Source organism: Anopheles ziemanni, chromosome X (genome assembly GCF_943734765.1).
Source record: "Anopheles ziemanni chromosome X, idAnoZiCoDA_A2_x.2, whole genome shotgun sequence".
Lineage (NCBI taxonomy): Eukaryota > Metazoa > Arthropoda > Insecta > Diptera > Culicidae > Anopheles > Anopheles ziemanni.
Window position 1 is genome coordinate 1,621,439 of NC_080707.1, and position 13,443 is coordinate 1,634,881.

At 47.9% G+C, this 13,443-nt stretch overlaps 1 pseudogene; it reads left to right on the plus strand.

Moving 5' to 3' along the window:
- Positions 1–3,558: 3,558 nt before the first annotated feature.
- Positions 3,559–6,405, plus strand: LOC131290476 (ionotropic receptor 25a-like; annotated as a pseudogene).
- The last annotated feature ends 7,038 nt before the right edge of the window (positions 6,406–13,443 follow it).

Below are 13,443 nucleotides of genomic sequence, written 5' to 3' on the forward strand. Positions count from 1 at the left end.
GAAGTAGTCATGTCAAGGGACTGGACGAGGTCAACGCGAACCAGCAGCTTTCCTTCAGGGCGTACTGTAGGGCGAGAACTTGTCCAGCAAACCGATGCGAAAGCGAGCCCCACAACTACAGCCAGTGGTCCATACAAATAGACGTACTTGCTGATGCTTTGCCGGTGATCACAATATATCAATCCGGCCGATACCGATCGGTTTATGGCTGGCTGGAAAGTCCATGCAGATCAGCAGCTGGGATCCTTTGCACAACTTTGACCGCCCGGATCTGGACCACCTTCAAGCGGAGAGCGTCGTCAATGAGAAACAACGGCAGCAACACGTCCTTGGTGCCCGTCACAAACGCTCCGCTGCGTGGCAAGCGAAACCGCCAGGCTCATGACGTCGTCCGTGTGACTAAGTTTGCTGGACCTAAATGGTTACTTCAATCATCCTCGCCTCCTTCCGATCAACCTCCACTTCCTGAGTGCATGATGACAGACCGGTTGTTCTGTGACCTCTCCAATCTTCGATTTCCAGTGTGTGTGTGTAGTTCGAGGCTTAATGGAACAGAGCCCCGTTGATCCCACGCCTCTTCTCGGTCTTCAGGAGGCCAAAGATTCCTTAGAAAACTAGCTATTTTCCTTCCGAAATGTGTGGTCGCAAACTTCCGGATTAGCTTTTGGTGCTATTCGTGTGTCAGTTTAGTGTAGACAGCGTAAGATGTTGTCGGGAAGGGATACCAATGTCCTTTCGATCCCCCTCGTCCTCCAAACAGCCAAATTGACTTGCGAGTGCGACGTCCGTGAGGTAAAATTCATCGAAAATCGGCACGGCGCGTGTGCAATCGTTTTACGTACGATTATTACCGTGCGCGGTCAAAACCATTCGTTTTAGAATAGTAGATTTACTTGTCCGTACTGTACTCTTCGCGAAAGAAAGGAAAACTGCTTTCAGCTTCGTTTGCATGTCGTTTACTGTGAGTAAAGGGTAGTTTAAGTGTGTTGCGAATAAATTAACGGGTTCCAATTGTATTTAGACATGTTCTATTGCGAATTTTAGTACTGTAAGAACTGTATTTTGTACGTGCGGACAAGAACATGCAGTTTTACTAGTTGTTTATAAACAAATGTTATCAAAACCGATTAAATAGGCCATAAGAAGGCGAATCGCAAGACTGTAGAGGCTAAATGCAGTCGTTTTTACACATTTTTGTATGTTTACACGCTCGTTTCTGATTTGAAGAATTAATAAAGTCTTAAATAAGGTTAAACCAAAGAATTTTAACCCTTTTTGTCGACTTATTATTGCGTATTATCCGAAAATATCTGTAAACCAACTTAAAATTATCCGAAAACAGTTATTTTGGTAAGTAAAACAACTTTTAGTAATCCGAAAATATTGCATTTTATGCAAAAAGATTTATTTAGGTAAGTTAAACAGTTTTTAATTATCCGAAAACAGTATAAAAAGCTTCAATTTATCCGAAAAGAATGAGTTAGGTAAGTTAAACTACTTTAAATCCATCACTTTTGGTAAAAAAATGGAAATTTGCATCCCCAAAAATCGGCCCAAAAGTACCAGTTTATGCTGAAAAATCGATAAAAATTTTGCTCCTGTTACCTCCTGAAAATCCTGCGCTCCTGTTAAAAAAGTTGAAATTTTCATCCTCAAAAACCGGCCCAAAAGTACCAGGCAAGGTCGAAAAATCGATAAAAATTTTGCCCCTGCTACCTCCTGAAAATCCTGCGCTCCTGTTACAAAAGTTGAAATTTTCAGGTCGAAAATTGTCGGGCCTGCTCGGGTTTGGGCCCCAAAAACCGTCAAAAACCGGCTTTTTGGCCGAAAAGTAACAGGAGCGAAGGATTACCAGTTTCGTAGGAGGTAGCACAAAATTTAAACCGGTTCGGCCGAACCGGTTGGCGGGAAACAGGTGACAGTTGGCGGTTCGGCCGAAACGGTTGACCGGTTATCCGAAGCGGTTGACAGGTGACAGCTGTCAGCTGACAGTTGTCAATTGAACCGAAGAGACGGTTTTCGCGCTAAAAAATGCAATTTTGGACCAAAAAATCTGATTTTTTCAGGATTTTGTCGGAAAAAAAGCCTGAAATTTGTAGTAATATTTTAGTTTAATTAAGAGTTATTAAACTTACTTAAAAATAACTCTTTTTAAGGTGATTAAAAGTTGTTTTACTTACCAAAATAACGCTTTTCGGATAATTTAAAGTTGGTTTACAGATATTTTCGGATAATACGCAATAAAAAGTCGACAAAAAGGGTTAAAATTCTTTAGTATAACCTTATTTAAGACTTTATTTATTCTTCAAATCAGAAACGAGCGTGTAAACATACAAAAATGTGGAATAACAACTGCATTTAGCCTCTATAACCTTGTAATTGGTCTTCTTATGGCCTATATAATCGGTTTTGATAACATTTGTTTATAAACAACTAGTAAAACTGCATGTTCTTGCCCGCACGTACAAAATGCAGTTCTTACAGTACTAAAATTCGCAATAGAACATGTCTAAATACAATTGGAACCCGTTAATTTACTCGCAACACACTTAAACTACACTTTACTCACAGGAAACGACATGCAAACGAAGCTGATAGCTGTTTTCTTTTCTTTCGCGAAGAGTACAGTAAGGACAAGTAACTTTATTATTCTAAAACAATTGGTTTTGACCGCGCGTGGTAATAATCGTACGTAAAACGGCTGCACACGCGCCGTACCGATGTTTGACGTGTTTTACCTCACCGACGTCGCACTTGCAAGTCACCCTAGGCTGTTTGGAGGACGACGGCGATCGATAGGACATTGGTATCCCTTCCCGACACAATCTTACGTCGTCTACACTGAACTAACACACGCGTAGCACCACAAGCTAATCCGGAAGCTTTTTCGGAAGGAAAATAGCTAGTTTCCTAAGGAATCTTTGGCCCCTGAAGACCGAGAAGAGGCACGGCATCAACGCGACTCGGTTCCATGATGCCTCGTACTACACACACTCTGGAAATCGAAGATTGGAGAGGCCACAGAACAACCGGTCTGTCATCATGCACTCAGGAAGTGAAGGTTGATCGGAAGGAGGCGAGGATGATTGAAGTAACTATTTAGGTCCAGCAAACTTAGTCACACGGACGACGTCAAGAGACTGGCGGTTTCGCTTGCCACGCAGCGGAGCGTTTGTGACGGGCACCAAACCAAGAACGTGTTGCTGCCGTTGTTTCTCATTGACGACGCTCTCCGCTTGAAGGTGGTCCAGATCCGGGCGGTCAAAGTTGTGCAAAGGATCCCAGCTGCTGATCTGCATGGACTTTCCGGCCAGCCATAAACCGATCGGTATCGGCCGGATTGATATATTGTGATCACCGGCAAAGCATCAGCAAGTACGTCTATTTGTATGGACCACTGGCTGTAGTTGTGGGGCTCGCTTTCGCATCGGTTTGCTGGACAAGTTCTCGCCCTACAGTACGCCCTGAAGGAAAGCTGCTGGTTCGCGTTGACCTCGTCCAGTCCCTTGACATGACTACTTCCGGAACATGAAGAACGCCGAGAACGTGCTGTACCAGATGTGGCGCAATCTGACGCTCTCGAGCGGCAACGATCCGGCGCAGTTCTGGGACTATCTGATCAAGGAGCAGTTCATCAACATTCTCGCCGCCATCGAGTGCGGCGGACGGCTTCCGGCGAGTAAACGAGCGGCTCGATGCTTTGCCTTCATCCACGATTCGGCCGAGATCAAGTACGCGATTCTGCGCAACTGCAACTTCACCGAGGTGGGCGAGGTGTTTGCCGAGCAACCGTACTGGATAGCAGGGCAGCCATCTGCAGGAAGCTCTGAGCTACTTCATACTGGAGCTGCAGAAGGAGCACTTCTTCGAGTCACTCACGGCAAAGTTCTGGAATAACTCGGGGCGCGGCCAGTGCCCGAACACGGACGACAGCGAGGGCACCACGCTGGAGAGCCTCGGTGGGGTGTTCACACTCTGGAAATCGAAGATTGGAGAGGTCACAGAACAACCGGTCTGTCATCATGCACTCAGGAAGTGGAGGTTGATCGGAAGGAGGCGAGGATGATTGAAGTAACCATTTAGGTCCAGCAAACTTAGTCACACGGACGACGTCATGAGCCTGGCGGTTTCGCTTGCCACGCAGCGGAGCGTTTGTGACGGGCACCACGGACGTGTTGCTGCCGTTGTTTCTCATTGACGACGCTGTCCGCTTGAAGGTGGTCCAGATCCGGGCGGTCACATTTGTAGCCCATCGCAAAGGATCCCAGCTGTTGATCTGCATGGACTTTCCGGCTAGCCATAAACCGATCGGTATCGGCCAGATTGATATCCTGTGATCACCGGCAACGCATCAGCAAGTACGTCTATTTGTATGGACCACTGGCTGTAGTTGTGGGGTTCGCTTTCGCACCGGTTGCTGGACAAGTTCTCGCCCTACAGTGCAAGAAACAACAAGGCCGCCTATCCGTACGAGTGTCGGTAAGAGATCAGGTTCCCTAAGATATTGTAACTCCTCCACTGTGTTCATTTCCGATTACTCCACTGACTTTCCCACACGCAGGAACTTTACGATGAAGGAAAGCTGCTGGTTCGCGTTGACCTCGTCTAGTCCCTTGACATGACTACTTCCGGAACATGAAGAACGCCGAGAACGTGCTGTACCAGATATGGCGCCATCTGACGCTTTCGAGCGGCAACGATCCGGCGCAGTTCTGGGACTATCTGATCAAGGAACAGTACATCAGCATTCTCGCCGCCATCGAGTCGGCAGAGCCAGTAGCGAGTGCGGCGGACGGCTTCCGGCGAGTAAACGAGCGGCTCGATGCGGACTTTGTCTTCATCCACGATTCGGCCGAGATCAAGTACGAGATTCTGCGCAACTGCAACTTCACCGAGGTGGGCGAGGTGTTTGCCGAGCATCCGTACTGGATAGTAGGGCAGCCATCTGCAGGAAGATCTGAGCTACTTCATACTGGAGCTGCAGAAGGAGCACTTCTTCGAGTCGCTCACGGCAAAGTTCTGGAATAACTCGGCGCGCGGCCAGTGCCCGAACACGGACGACAGCGAGGGCACCACGCTGGAGAGCCTCGGTGGGGTGTTCACACTCTGGAAATCGAAGATTGGAGAGGTCACAGAACAACCGGTCTGTCATCATGCACTCAGGAAGTGGAGGTTGATCGGAAGGAGGCGAGGATGATTGAAGTAACCATTTAGGTCCAGCAAACTTAGTCACACGGACGACGTCATGAGCCTGGCGGTTTCGCTTGCCACGCAGCGGAGCGTTTGTGACGGGCACCAAGGACGTGTTGCTGCCGTTGTTTCTCATTGACGACGCTGTCCGCTTGAAGGTGGTCCAGATCCGGGCGGTCACATTTGTAGCCCATCGCAAAGGATCCCAGCTGTTGATCTGCATGGACTTTCCGGCTAGCCATAAACCGATCGGTATCGGCCAGATTGATATCCTGTGATCACCGGCAACGCATCAGCAAGTACGTCTATTTGTATGGACCACTGGCTGTAGTTTTGGGGCTCGCTTTCGTATCGGTTTGCTGGACAAGTTCTCGCCCTACAGTACGCCCTGAAGGAAAGCTGCTGGTTCGCGTTGACCTCATCCAGTCCCTTGACATGACTACTTCCGGAACATGAAGAACGCCGAGGACGTGCTATACCAGATATGGCGCAATCTGACGTTCTCGAGCGGCAACGATCCGGCGCAGTCCTGGGACTATCTGATCAAGGAGCAGTACATCAACATTCTCGCCATCGAGTGCGGCGGACGGCTTCCGGCGAGTAAACGAGCGTCTCGATGCGGACTTTGCCTTCATCCACGATTCGGCCGAGATCAAGTACGAGATTCTGCGTGGTGATGAAGCTCCGAAGGCACTCTCCGGGCGAACTCTGGTCGCTGCCTACTGGCTGTTCGTGGTGGTCATGCTCGCGACGTTTACCGTAAACCTGGCCGCGTTCCTCACGGTGGAGCGCATGCAAACACCAGTCCAGTCCCTTGAGCAACTGTCGCGCCAGAACCGCTTCAAGTACACGGTCGTGCAGAACTCGTGCACATATGAATACTTACGGAACATGAAGAACGCCGAGGACGTGCTGTATCAGATGTGGCGCAATCTGACGCTCTCGAGCGGCAACGATCCGGCGCAGTTCTGGGACTATCTGATCAAGGAGCAGAACATCAACATTCTCACCGTCATCGAGTCGGCGGAGCCGGTGGCGAGTGCGGCGGACGGCTTTCGGCGAGTAAACGAGCGGCTCGATGCGGAATTCCCCGATGCAGAGAGCCTCGGTGGGGTGTTCGTCTGGACGCTGGTCGGGCTGGCGCTGGCCATGATCACGCTGTTCGGCGATGTGCAAAGGTGCTATCGGCGCAAAGAGCGGGCCAGAACCATCTAAGAATGCCTAAAAATGGAAGATCGAGCGAGGATTAGGTGTAGGAAGGTTAGGTTTACTCAATCATGTAGGTTTCTTGGGATATTTTTGTAACATACCTTAATATTTGATGAACAGGACACGGTAGGGGGCATTAACGTCCTTCCGGCAAGTAAAAATGCCGTGATAGACATAAAAAGAACGTAAAACTTACGTGAGAAGTTAGTAGCTTTGTAGGTTAGTAAAAGCACATGGTTTCAGAGGAAGTCACTTTGACAGAGTGGCGGTGACAGGTGAGTGGGCTTAGTGACAGGTGAGATGGCGTAGTGAAAGGTGAGAGGGCTTAGTGACAGGTGAGATGGCGTAGTGACAGGTGTTCAAATCAAACCGTTTTCACACTAGGACGGACAATGTTGCAATCGCTGTTACATTTTGGTGGTGTTTTCGTTAGATATAAATAGGATCAAACGATACTGCAAGTAGCTGTGAAACTAACAATGTAAATTCAGCTTGAGGATTGTTTTACAATAATATTTCTCCAAAGCATCTCATTAAATCTTTCGTAAACATCTTTGCACTAGTAATTATCTAACCCAAATAAATAAGGCAAATAAAGGTCGGTTTTCATGTCGGCCAAGAGTGCGTCGTTGTTGTGGTTGGCTCTGTTAATGGTGGTCATCTTCCAACCGGACATCTCTTTATATGGAACCAGTAGAAGGATGTCCCCCGAGTGGCCCCGTCTTGCTCAGTCTCGAATCTGAATCACGACTCCGATTTGGCTCCGATTCCGGAAGCGACCGATGTCTGGCGCTTGCGATCCTTGATGGGGTTGCCTTGTGAGGGAAAAAAAAGAGAGAGAGAGAGAGAAAGAGAGGCCTCTAGGTAAATCTAGGGCCAAGGAATCGATGCTACATTTTGCTTCCGTGAAGCTAAAAATATTTTGCATGAACTCTTCGAATGAAAACGCGTGGAAAATATGACACACCGTTCCGCGAGTTTTGGAAGAGGCAGAGGAACCGTTTTAAATGGCTTTCGATTGCATACTTCCGCCGGCCGGATATTGCACGCTCGGATTGCAGTAACAAGGCCCCCGTCCCTTTCATCCATCCATCGAACATGCGTGAAAGTGTGCCGCTTTGCGACACTTCAGAGGCGTTTCACACCTTTACCGATTGGACGAAAAGTGGAAAAGAAAACAGGCACAAATAAAAGCGCAAACATCCTCTGCCATGGGGTGGAAGAGGGGGAGGGGTAGAGCAGTTGACCATCCGGTTGGCAAAACAAGCTCGTAAATCCATCGTGGAGCATATTTCTTCCGTTCCCTTCTCCCTTCGCTTCTCTTCTCGAAGAGAGGGAAAAAGGCAGAAATTCGTTTAATGAAGATGATGATGATGCGATGATTTACGGATTCCAAAACACCCGGGCCGGGGGGACGGGGAGTTTCGTGGCCCCGACAATCAAACCGTTTGTCATCGGAAATAATCGGTCCGATTCCCCCCCCGCGGCTATGTGTGTGTGTGTGTGTGTGTGTGTGTGTCTGTGTGCTTGTTTTTCTTTCCATCCTCTTCGGTCGGCGTGCGCTTTTCCATCCTTTCGGCGCGCGTTCTGGTCGCATTCCGAGGCGCAGTGCGGGTTAGTGATGTGCAAACTGAGTCGAAGTGAGTGAGTGAGCCAATTCATCGCAATGAATGAATTGATTCTATTCACCAAGATGATTTTTTCGCACATTTTTTCGATAAATAATCAGTGATTACCTGATCAGTTCAATTCATCACTAATTATCCATCGAATAATCGCGTAATTTCAGTTCGCGAAATAGCCAATTCACTCGCATTGAGTCAATGTATTCTCACTGAGCCAAATCATTCTCACTGTGTCAATTCATACTGAGTGAATTAACGAATTGACTCTCTATTCTAACTCGCTCACTCTGAGTTGAATCACGTTACTGAATCGTTATTCTCATCACTAGTGCGGGTACATCTACCGGTGGTGGTGGTGGGGGTGGCTTTCCACCTCCCGCGTTTTCCTAGAAGAGGTTAACTCACACAAAGCGATAAACGGAGCGGATAAGCGTGGCTGATTTATACAAACGCCATGAAAGTCAACGCCGAAGTCGTCGGGAAAACGCGCGGTGTTTGAGGGAACCCGGGTTCGTAAAGGATATTGTCTTCCACTGCTCCTTTCTATTCCTTTTTATTAAGTACAGGATATTTGTGTGTGTGTGAGTGTGTGAGAGAATGAGCAGAATGAGGGTTTCGGAAGCGTGTAGTTCCGTTCCGAAGGACGCGTGAAAGAGTGCTCACCCTTGAATTCTCCCCCCGCCCCTCCTCCTTTTCCCGCACCCCACAACCCCCATCCCCCCAACGCCTCTTCCCGCCTCGTTCTCGTTCATCAAAGGCTTAATTAAAAAGCTCCCTCATTTAATAACACAAGTTATAGTAATCGTTTGCTTTCTGCACCGCTCGGGCTGATTTTCCACAAACCTCACCCCCTCCGACGCCCGGGCTCGTAATTCGAGCCCTTGACGCTGTCGCCTTTTTTCTCTTGTATGCCCCCCTCCCTCCTCCTGCCCCCGAGTGCCATTTGGTGCTTTGCTAATAGTGTGCGCGTCATTTCCGGATTCTTTAATAATAATTTGCTTTCTGCCCTAGAACGGAAGGTCCCGGATACGGAGAGGGGTGGGGGAGGGATGGTATCCCACTGCTTATGGGTGGCTTGTGTGGCATACTCCACCTCCCCCTCTCTTACATCTGCCCTTGCCCTTGCCAACGCTGGAAGGTTTGCGACAGATATTTCCACCATTTCCAGCAGCTATTTTTGGCCGGCGCGGGACTGGTTTTGCCCCTGACGAGACGTACATACCAACACCCGAGACCCGGTAGTAGTAGTTGGCCGTTTGGTGGAATGATTTGTCTCGCCCAGGTACGCACCCCCACCTTCGCTTCATTTTCAGGAGCTTTCGGGAGATGTGTGTGTTTTTTCGCAAGGACGGAAAATGTCGCACGAATTATGATGTCAAAGCGCACGAGAAAGAGCGAATGCAGCAGGGGAAGGGGGGCGGGGAGGTTCGTCGTTCGACTACCTTCCACATCCCGTCCCTCCCCCCGAGCCGCGCCTCCACTCCCGAGAGGAAGGGGAGAGTGATTCGGGCGATGTCACGTTGTCTTCATAAATTTCCAATGGAATTTAATAACATTTTATTTCCCCCCCAACCAACCGCCCCAGCGCCATTTGGTTTCCCACCCCTTGTTTCGGTGGCGTCTTGTAATGCCGAACAATGACAACCTCCTCCCCTTCTCATCCACCCCTTTCTCGCGGGGAGAAAAAGGTGAGTTGTTGTCTGGTGTGTAGAAAAGGGGTTTTTTTGCCCAGCATCTCCTAATCGCGAGCTGGCGAAAGAAATCCTTTCCCGGGGTCGACTCCTAGAGTGATGGCTGTGTGCGTGCGTGCGTGCGTGAGTGCGCGGCCTCAAGGTGTTGCCTTTCGATTTTCCTCTGCCGTTTCCCCAGCTCTTTGCGGTTTTTCCCCGCCTTTGGAGCGATGTCCTTTCGTAGCGCGCACCTTTGCCGGATCCCATTTTCTCCTAGATGGTAAAGAACCCGTTTAGGGTGAAAGGGATAAAGAAAGGGAAGGGGAATTGCATGACTCATTATCTGCGTTCGGCTGAGCTTGCCGGTGTTTGAGCCCCAAAACCTTTTCTCTAACCAGCCGGGTTTAGGCGTGAAAATAATTAGACACCCGTTCCGTTTTTCCCTACGACACTCTTATGAACAAAAACGAGAGGAAAAGTGGACGTGTATGGGGCAGTGTACTAGCATCCACTATTGTTAAATGTCTCCTTCTGTTAGCGTAATAATGTACCTGAAAAAGACTCAACAACAACACCGGTATTCAAGAGAGCGGTTTACGTGAATTATTTATAAAAGTGAAACATAGGGTAAAACGGGGCACTAGGCTCCTTTATGGCATATTTCCCATGGTGAAATGCTTCAGTTTTCAAGTATACTATCATAGTTTTCAATGACTTTCGAACAAACAAATGAAAGTACAATTTATGACAGAGATTGTCAATTGTTGACATTTGTCATTTTGACGTCGGAACAGTCGTGAAAGTTGCCCGCTGTGTGTTTGGATCAAAGACACGATGAAGCACAAGCTCTTTCCCGTGCCCTCATACCACAAAAACGTGTTTGCAGGAGGAAAATGCAATGCCAAGGAGCCGAGGAGAACAAAAAAGAATTTACACAGCACATTTCAAGAAACTACCACGACAAATCCACAAATCCCGCATACGGTTGCGAACACATTTGTACCAGTTTTTCCCATTGGAAACCCCTCCCCCCCTTCAGGTGCTACCTTCTCCCGTGCCAGGCATCCCTTTTTTTTGGGAAAACATTGAAAAGGGAAACGACTGACAACCGGTTTGTCCAGCTTTCGTTTCTCCGTTTCGTTTCGTTATTCTCCCTTCCCGCAAAGGGTGAGATGGTGGGGGAACTGTAAAATATCTGAAGGTACTACAAAACTGTAAGTACGACGGAAGCTAAACATATATTTTATCACCTCGGGAGGCCCATTTGTTCGGGATGCATCGGGACCGAACGCTGAGGGGACCTGAGGGGGGGAAGGATCCTGTTTATAATGTTTAATTTGAACGAATACGTAGCATCAGGTGTGTGTGTGTGTGTGTGTCTGTGTGTGTATATGGATACATTTAGGCACTAGCTTCGAAAGGCTGCCAGGTGTAACGATTAAAAAAAAAGAGAATGGCTTAGTTTTTCAGCCCCACAATTCTGGCGGGTTAGTTTTTCAAGCTTTAATTTTCACTCCAAATGAACTACGGGAAATCCCACCAAGGAGACGTGTGGAACCGACGAGATAAAGAATAAAGGGGATAAAGAAAAAGCGAGCGGGTAGCAAACGCTCGAAAAAGGGAAATACTGGCAGCGCGTCACGGGAGCACATCAAACGAGTAAAACAAACATCACGTGAAAAGCGCGCACACACACACACACAGGCAAATAGAGACACCTTTTCACCTTCTCCGAATGGTGGGGTCAAACTAGAATGAAAACCGGAGTGCAAACGGGAAGTCAGGATTCATTGAAGCACCTGAGCATTGTGCAGCTTTTAATTATGAGTTTCGTCAAATTTTTTGCCCTTGTCACACTCGTCCAAACTTCCTTTTTTTTTGCTTTCTCAGCACCCGGGGAAAAAACTGACAATCTTGTCGGGTTTTGAGATGCAGGTCCTGATTGTTTCTCATCGTTCGCGCTGGCTGCGGTGGGCTGCATCGCTGCACATTTCCGAATCGAAAGGGTTGTTTTCTCTGAATAGAAATTTAACAGAGCATTTTTATAGTAAACTCCAAACGCATGATAACTGTGCAGCAAGCAACATCGCTGTGTAACAGTGGTTTCGATACGTTTCATAGTGATTTGTGTTGTATTTTGGTCACTATTTTCCTCCCGAAGAGATGTATCGTTTTGCTAGCTAGCTCGGTTAACGACCTGTTCTTCTTCTTCTTCTTCTTGACGTAAAGTTCATGCCTGCCCTCGTTAAAGGTTTACAAGACTTTGTTGTCCATTTGTGTATTTTAACATCTAACTCTTTGGAGTTTCCATTCACTCATATGTCATAAATGTCAAAACTGCAGAAAGTTATTTTTCCGACAAATAAAAAAATGTTATTTTTCTTGTTATTTTAAAGAAACGTTTTGTTCACAATCGACTCATTGAAAAAACTTGCTGCTGTGATACGTGCAAGTTGGGATTACGTTTCATATGTCATTGCTGAATGTAAACAAACCAGCCAATATATGACGAGAGAACATCGTAATTAATTAAAAAAAAGTGTATACTTTCCAGGCGTGAGATACTGTTAAAAACCTATTCTCATGCCTAAGAAACATGTGTGCAAAGATGGACAAACTTGAGGAGTTGAAACACTAACACCGTGATACGAGAATGTTATTTAAATATAAGATATAATTCACTAGCTTAGTAAGTTGTTTTCGAACTTACTAAAATCACATACACACGTCATAATCTAAGACCGTTAATTTCCGATAGCATCGAATGCATCTTTCGGCACACAGCCGAGTGAAAACTGCACGAACGAAGCGCTTCCGTCTATTCTGCGGGAAAATAAAAGAAAAGTTTAATTTGTTTGATGCCAGTTCGGGGCGAGAAAAAGGGGCTACACTAAATCACCCAAAGCCCAGCGCGCACGCTTTGCGATGGCATTTTTGGGCTGCTGCTGCCCCCCACCCTCCCTGGGTCTGGGGTGGGGAAAATTGTGTGTCCGGGAAATGTTGGTTGAGCAAAAAAACCAAGGGAAAAACAGCAGGATAATGCAGCTCGAAGACAGATTACTAACATGCATGCAGGCTCGCACGCTAACGCGGGGAGGACGGCTTTCCCATACCCTCTTACCATCATACCTCCCCCCTTCTCCTCTATAGCATGAGATTTTCCACCCCCCCCACGAAAGGCGGATCGGGAGGCGCGAGGTTGGCTATAGATAATCGAACTATCAAAAAGTTTCTGAAGCAATTTATCTTGGCCGTCCACCATCCGGCGCGCCGAAGCATTTTTCCCGAACCACCTCCCCCTCCACCCTTTCCCTTTTGCCAGGGTCCCACATCCATCGCCAGGGCCTTCTCACATCCGTGCCCAGTGAGCCGAGTCGAAGCCGATGATATTTCTGCAAGTGGGCACAAAATTTTGCTTAGCTTTCCCACCCGCTTTTCCCACGGTTAGTGGATCCTGCCACCACCCTCCTTCCTCCACTTCTGTTGGGCGAGTGGCACAAAATATGAATGGTCACGAAAATGAGCAACAAAATGCAACAGCGCAGTGCAGTCGATCCCGGTCGTGTAGTTTTCCTTGCACCCAACGCGCGCGTCTGTGCGTGTGTGTGTGTGTGGGTATATTTCGTGTTGTTGCTGGCAAACAGGAAGGGGTGATGGGTAGGAGTTCCCCTTTCCCACCCGGGAAGGCCATTTTTCTTCCGACCAAGGTCCGGCTCGCCGCATCGAACGCTGCTCGGGGTTTTCCGATT